Source organism: Salvelinus fontinalis, unplaced genomic scaffold (assembly GCF_029448725.1).
Source record: "Salvelinus fontinalis isolate EN_2023a unplaced genomic scaffold, ASM2944872v1 scaffold_0075, whole genome shotgun sequence".
Taxonomy (NCBI): Eukaryota; Metazoa; Chordata; class Actinopteri; order Salmoniformes; family Salmonidae; genus Salvelinus; species Salvelinus fontinalis.
Genome location: NW_026600284.1, coordinates 355,554 through 361,688, shown reverse-complemented (window position 1 = coordinate 361,688; position 6,135 = coordinate 355,554).

The following is a 6,135-nucleotide window of genomic DNA, read 5'->3' as shown; positions in this document are numbered from 1 at the left end:
GGTTAACATAGCTAGGTGAGACAACATGAGGGAAGGGTTAACATAGCTAGGTGAGACAACATGAGAGAAGGGTTAACATAGCTAGGTGAGACAACAACATGAGGGAAGGGTTAACATAGCTAGGTGAGACAACATGAGGGAAGGGTTAACATAGCTAGGTGAGACAACATGAGGGAAGGGTTAACATAGCTAGGTGAGATAACATGAGGGAAGGGTTAACATAGCTAGGTGAGACAACATGAGGGAAGGGTTAACATAGCTAGGTGAGACAACAACTTTAGGGAAGGGTTAACATAGCTAGGTGAGACAACATGAGAGAAGGGTTAACATAGCTAGGTGAGACAACATGAGGGAAGGGTTAACATAGCTAGGTGAGACAACATGAGGGAAGGGTTAACATAGCTAGGTGAGACAACATGAGGGTAGGGTTAACATAGCTAGGTGAGACAACATGAGGGAAGGGTTAACATAGCTAGGTGAGACAACATGAGGGAAGGGTTAACATAGCTAGGTGAGACAACAACATGAGGGAAGGGTTAACATAGCTAGGTGAGACAACAACATGAGGGAAGGGTTAACATAGCTAGGTGAGACAACAACATGAGGGAAGGGTTAACATAGCTAGGTGAGACAACATGAAGGAAGGGTTAACATAGCTAGGTGAGACAACATGAGGGAAGGGTTAACATAGCTAGGTGAGACAACATGAGGGAAGGGTTAACATAGCTAGGTGAGACAACATGAGGGAAGGGTTAACATAGCTAGGTGAGACAACATGAGGGAAGGGTTAACATAGCTAGGTGAGACAACATGAGGGAAGGGTTAACATAGCTAGGTGAGAGAACAACATGAGGGAAGGGTTAACATAGCTAGGTTAGACAACATGAGAGAAGGGTTAACATAGCTAGGTGAGACAACATGAGAGAAGGGTTAACATAGCTAGGTGAGACAACATGAGGGAAGGGTTAACATAGTTAGGTGAGACAACATGAGGGAAGGGTTAACATAGCTAGGTGAGACAACAACATGAGGGAAGGGTTAACATAGCTAGGTGAGACAACATGAGAGAAGGGTTAACATAGCTAGGTGAGACAACAACATGTGGGAAGGGTTAACATAGCTAGGTGAGACAACATGAGGGAAGGGTTAACATAGCTAGGTGAGACAACATGAGGGAAGGGTTAACATAGCTAGGTGAGACAACATGAGGGAAGGGTTAAAATAGCTAGGTGAGACAACATGAGGGAAGGGTTAACATAGCTAGGTGAGATAACATGAGGGAGGGTTAACACAGCTAGGTGAGACAACATGAGGGAAGGGTTAACATAGCTAGGTGAGACAACATGAGGGAAGGGTTAACATAGCTAGGTGAGACAACATGAGGGAAGGGTTAACATAGCTAGGTGAGACAACATTAGGGGAAGGGTTAACATAGCTAGGTGAGACAACATGAGGGAAGGGTTAACATAGCTAGGTGAGACAACAACATGAGGGAAGGGTTAACATAGCTAGGTGAGACAACATGAGGGTAGGGTTAACATAGCTAGGTGAGAGAACATGAGGGAAGGGTTAACATAGCTAGGTGAGACAACATGAGGGAAGGGTTAACATAGCTAGGTGAGATAACATGAGGGAAGGGTTAACATAGCTAGGTGAGAGAACATGAGGGAAGGGTTAACATAGCTAGGTGAGATAACAACATGAGGGAAGGGTTAACATAGCTAGGTGAGACAACAACATGAGGGAAGGGTTAACATAGCTAGGTGAGACAACATGAGGGAAGGGTTAACATAGCTAGGTGAGACAACAACATGAGGGAAGGGTTAACATAGCTAGGTGAGACAACATGGGGGAAGGGTTAACATAGCTAGGTGAGACAACATGAGAGAAGGGTTAACATAGCTAGGTGAGACAACAACATGAGGGAAGGGTTAACATAGCTAGGTGAGACAACAACATGAGGGAAGGGTTAACATAGCTAGGTGAGACAACAACATGAGGGAAGGGTTAACATAGCTAGGTGAGACAACATGAGGGAAGGGTTAACATAGCTAGGTGAGACAACAACATGAGGGAAGGGTTAACATAGCTAGGTGAGACAACAACATGAGGGAAGGGTTAACATAGCTAGGTGAGACAACATGAGGGAAGGGTTAACATAGCTAGGTGAGACAACATGAGGGAAGGGTTAACATAGCTAGGTGAGACAACATGAGGGAAGGGTTAACATAGCTAGGTGAGACAACATGAGGGAAGGGTTAACATAGCTAGGTGAGACAACATGAGGGAAGGGTTAACATAGCTAGGTGAGACAACATGAGGGAAGGGTTAACATAGCTAGGTGAGACAACATGAGAGAAGGGTTAACATAGCTAGGTGAGACAACATGGGGGAAGGGTTAACATAGCTAGGTGAGAGAACATGAGGGAAGGGTTAACATAGCTAGGTGAGACAACAACATGAGAGAAGGGTTAACATAGCTAGGTGAGATAACAACATGAGAGAAGGGTTAACATAGCTAGGTGAGACAACATGAGGGAAAGGTTAACATAGCTAGGTGAGACAACAACTTGAGGGAAGGGTTAACATAGCTAGGTGAGACAACATGAGAGAAGGGTTAACATAGCTAGGTGAGACAACAACATGAGGGAAGGGTTAACATAGCTAGGTGAGACAACAACTTGAGGGAAGGGTTAACATAGCTAGGTGAGACAACATGAGGGAAGGGTTAACATAGCTAGGTGAGACAACAACATGAGGGAAGGGTTAACATAGCTAGGTGAGACAACATGAGGGAAGGGTTAACATAGCTAGGTGAGACAACATGAGAGAAGGGTTAACATAGCTAGGTGAGACAACATGAGGGAAGGGTTAACATAGCTAGGTGAGACAACAACATGAGGGAAGGGTTAACATAGCTAGGTGAGAGAACAACATGAGGGAAGGGTTAACATAGCTAGGTGAGACAACATGAGAGAAGGGTTAACATAGCTAGGTGAGACAACATGAGAGAAGGGTTAACATAGCTAGATGAGACAACATGAGGGAAGGGTTAACATAGCTAGGTGAGACAACAACATGAGGGAAGGGTTAACATAGCTAGGTGAGACAACATGAGGGAAGGGTTAACATAGCTAGGTGAGACGACATGAGGGAAGGGTTAACATAGCTAGGTGAGAGAACAACATGAGGGAAGGGTTAACATAGCTAGGTGAGACAACATGAGAGAAGGGTTAACATAGCTAGGTGAGACAACATGAGAGAAGGGTTAACATAGCTAGGTGAGACAACATGAGGGAAGGGTTAACATAGCTAGGTGAGAGAACAACATGAGGGAAGGGTTAACATAGCTAGGTGAGACAACATGAGGGAAGGGTTAACATAGCTAGGTGAGACAACATGAGAGAAGGGTTAACATAGCTAGGTGAGACAACATGAGAGAAGGGTTAACATAGCTAGGTGAGACAACATGAGGGAAGGGTTAACATAGCTAGGTGAGACAACAACATGAGGGAAGGGTTAACATAGCTAGGTGAGACAACAACATGAGGGAAGGGTTAACATAGTTAGGTGAGACAACATGAGGGAAGGGTTAACATAGCTAGGTGAGACAACATGAGGGAAGGGTTAACATAGCTAGGTGAGACAACATGAGAGAAGGGTTAACATAGCTAGGTGAGACAACAACATGAGGGAAGGGTTAACATAGCTAGGTGAGACAACATGAGGGAAGGGTTAACATAGCTAGGTGAGACAACATGAGGGAAGGGTTAACATAGCTAGGTGAGACAACAACATGAGGGAAGGGTTAACATAGCTAGGTGAGACAACATGAGGGAAGGGTTAACATAGCTAGGTGAGACAACAACATGAGGGAAGGGTTAACATAGCTAGGTGAGACAACATGAGGGAAGGGTTAACGTAGCTAGGTGAGACAACATGAGGGAAGGGTTAACATAGCTAGGTGAGACAACATGAGAGAAGGGTTAACATAGCTAGGTGAGACAACAACATGAGGGAAGGGTTAACATAGCTAGGTGAGACAACAACATGAGGGAAGGGTTAACATAGCTAGGTGAGACAACAACATGAGGGAAGGGTTAACATAGCTAGGTGAGACAACATGAGGGAAGGGTTAACATAGCTAGGTGAGACAACAACATGAGGGAAGGGTTAACATAGCTAGGTGAGACAACATGAGGGAAGGGTTAACAAAGCTAGGTGAGACAACATGAGGGAAGGGTTAACATAGCTAGGTGAGACAACAACATGAGGGAAGGGTTAACATAGCTAGGTGAGAGAACATGAGGGAAGGGTTAACATAGCTAGGTGAGACAACATGAGAGAAGGGTTAACATAGCTAGGTGAGACAACAACATGAGGGAAGGGTTAACATAGCTAGGTGAGACAACATGAGGGAAGGGTTAACATAGCTAGGTGAGACAACAACTTGAGGGAAGGGTTAACATAGCTAGGTGAGACAACATGAGGGAAGGGTTAACATAGCTAGGTGAGACAACATGAGGGAAGGGTTAACATAGCTAGGTGAGACAACAACATGAGGGAAGGGTTAACATAGCTAGGTGAGACAACAACATGAGGGAAGGGTTAACATAGTTAGGTGAGACAACATGAGGGAAGGGTTAACATAGCTAGGTGAGACAACATGAGGGAAGGGTTAACATAGCTAGGTGAGACAACATGAGAGAAGGGTTAACATAGCTAGGTGAGACAACAACATGAGGGAAGGGTTAACATAGCTAGGTGAGACAACATGAGGGAAGGGTTAACATAGCTAGGTGAGACAACATGAGGGAAGGGTTAACATAGCTAGGTGAGACAACATGAGAGAAGGGTTAACATAGCTAGGTGAGACAACATGAGAGAAGGGTTAACATAGCTAGGTGAGACAACATGAGGGAAGGGTTAACATAGCTAGGTGAGACAACAACATGAGGGAAGGGTTAACATAGTTAGGTGAGACAACATGAGGGAAGGGTTAACATAGCTAGGTGAGACAACATGAGGGAAGGGTTAACATAGCTAGGTGAGACAACATGAGAGAAGGGTTAACATAGCTAGGTGAGACAACAACATGAGGGAAGGGTTAACATAGCTAGGTGAGACAACATGAGGGAAGGGTTAACATAGCTAGGTGAGACAACATGAGGGAAGGGTTAACATAGCTAGGTGAGACAACATGAGGGAAGGGTTAACATAGCTAGGTGAGACAACAACATGAGGGAAGGGTTAACATAGCTAGGTGAGACAACATGAGGGAAGGGTTAACATAGCTAGGTGAGACAACATGAGAGAAGGGTTAACATAGCTAGGTGAGATAACAACATGAGAGAAGGGTTAACATAGCTAGGTGAGACAACATGAGGGAAGGGTTAACATAGCTAGGTGAGACAACAACATGAGGGAAGGGTTAACATAGCTAGGTGAGACAACATGAGAGAAGGGTTAACATAGCTAGGTGAGACAACATGAGAGAAGGGTTAACATAGCTAGGTGAGACAACATGAGGGAAGGGTTAACATAGCTAGGTGAGAGAACAACATGAGGGAAGGGTTAACATAGCTAGGTGAGACAACATGAGGGAAGGGTTAACATAGCTAGGTGAGACAACAACATGAGGGAAGGGTTAACATAGCTAGGTGAGACAACATGAGGGAAGGGTTAACATAGCTAGGTGAGACAACAACATGAGGGAAGGGTTAACATAGCTAGGTGAGACAACAACATGAGGGAAGGGTTAACATAGTTAGGTGAGACAACATGAGGGAAGGGTTAACATAGCTAGGTGAGACAACATGAGGGAAGGGTTAACATAGCTAGGTGAGACAACATGAGAGAAGGGTTAACATAGCTAGGTGAGACAACAACATGAGGGAAGGGTTAACATAGCTAGGTGAGACAACATGAGGGAAGGGTTAACATAGCTAGGTGAGACAACATGAGGGAAGGGTTAACATAGCTAGGTGAGACAACATGAGAGAAGGGTTAACATAGCTAGGTGAGACAACATGAGAGAAGGGTTAACATAGCTAGGTGAGACAACATGAGGGAAGGGTTAACATAGCTAGGTGAGACAACAACATGAGGGAAGGGTTAACATAGCTAGGTGAGACA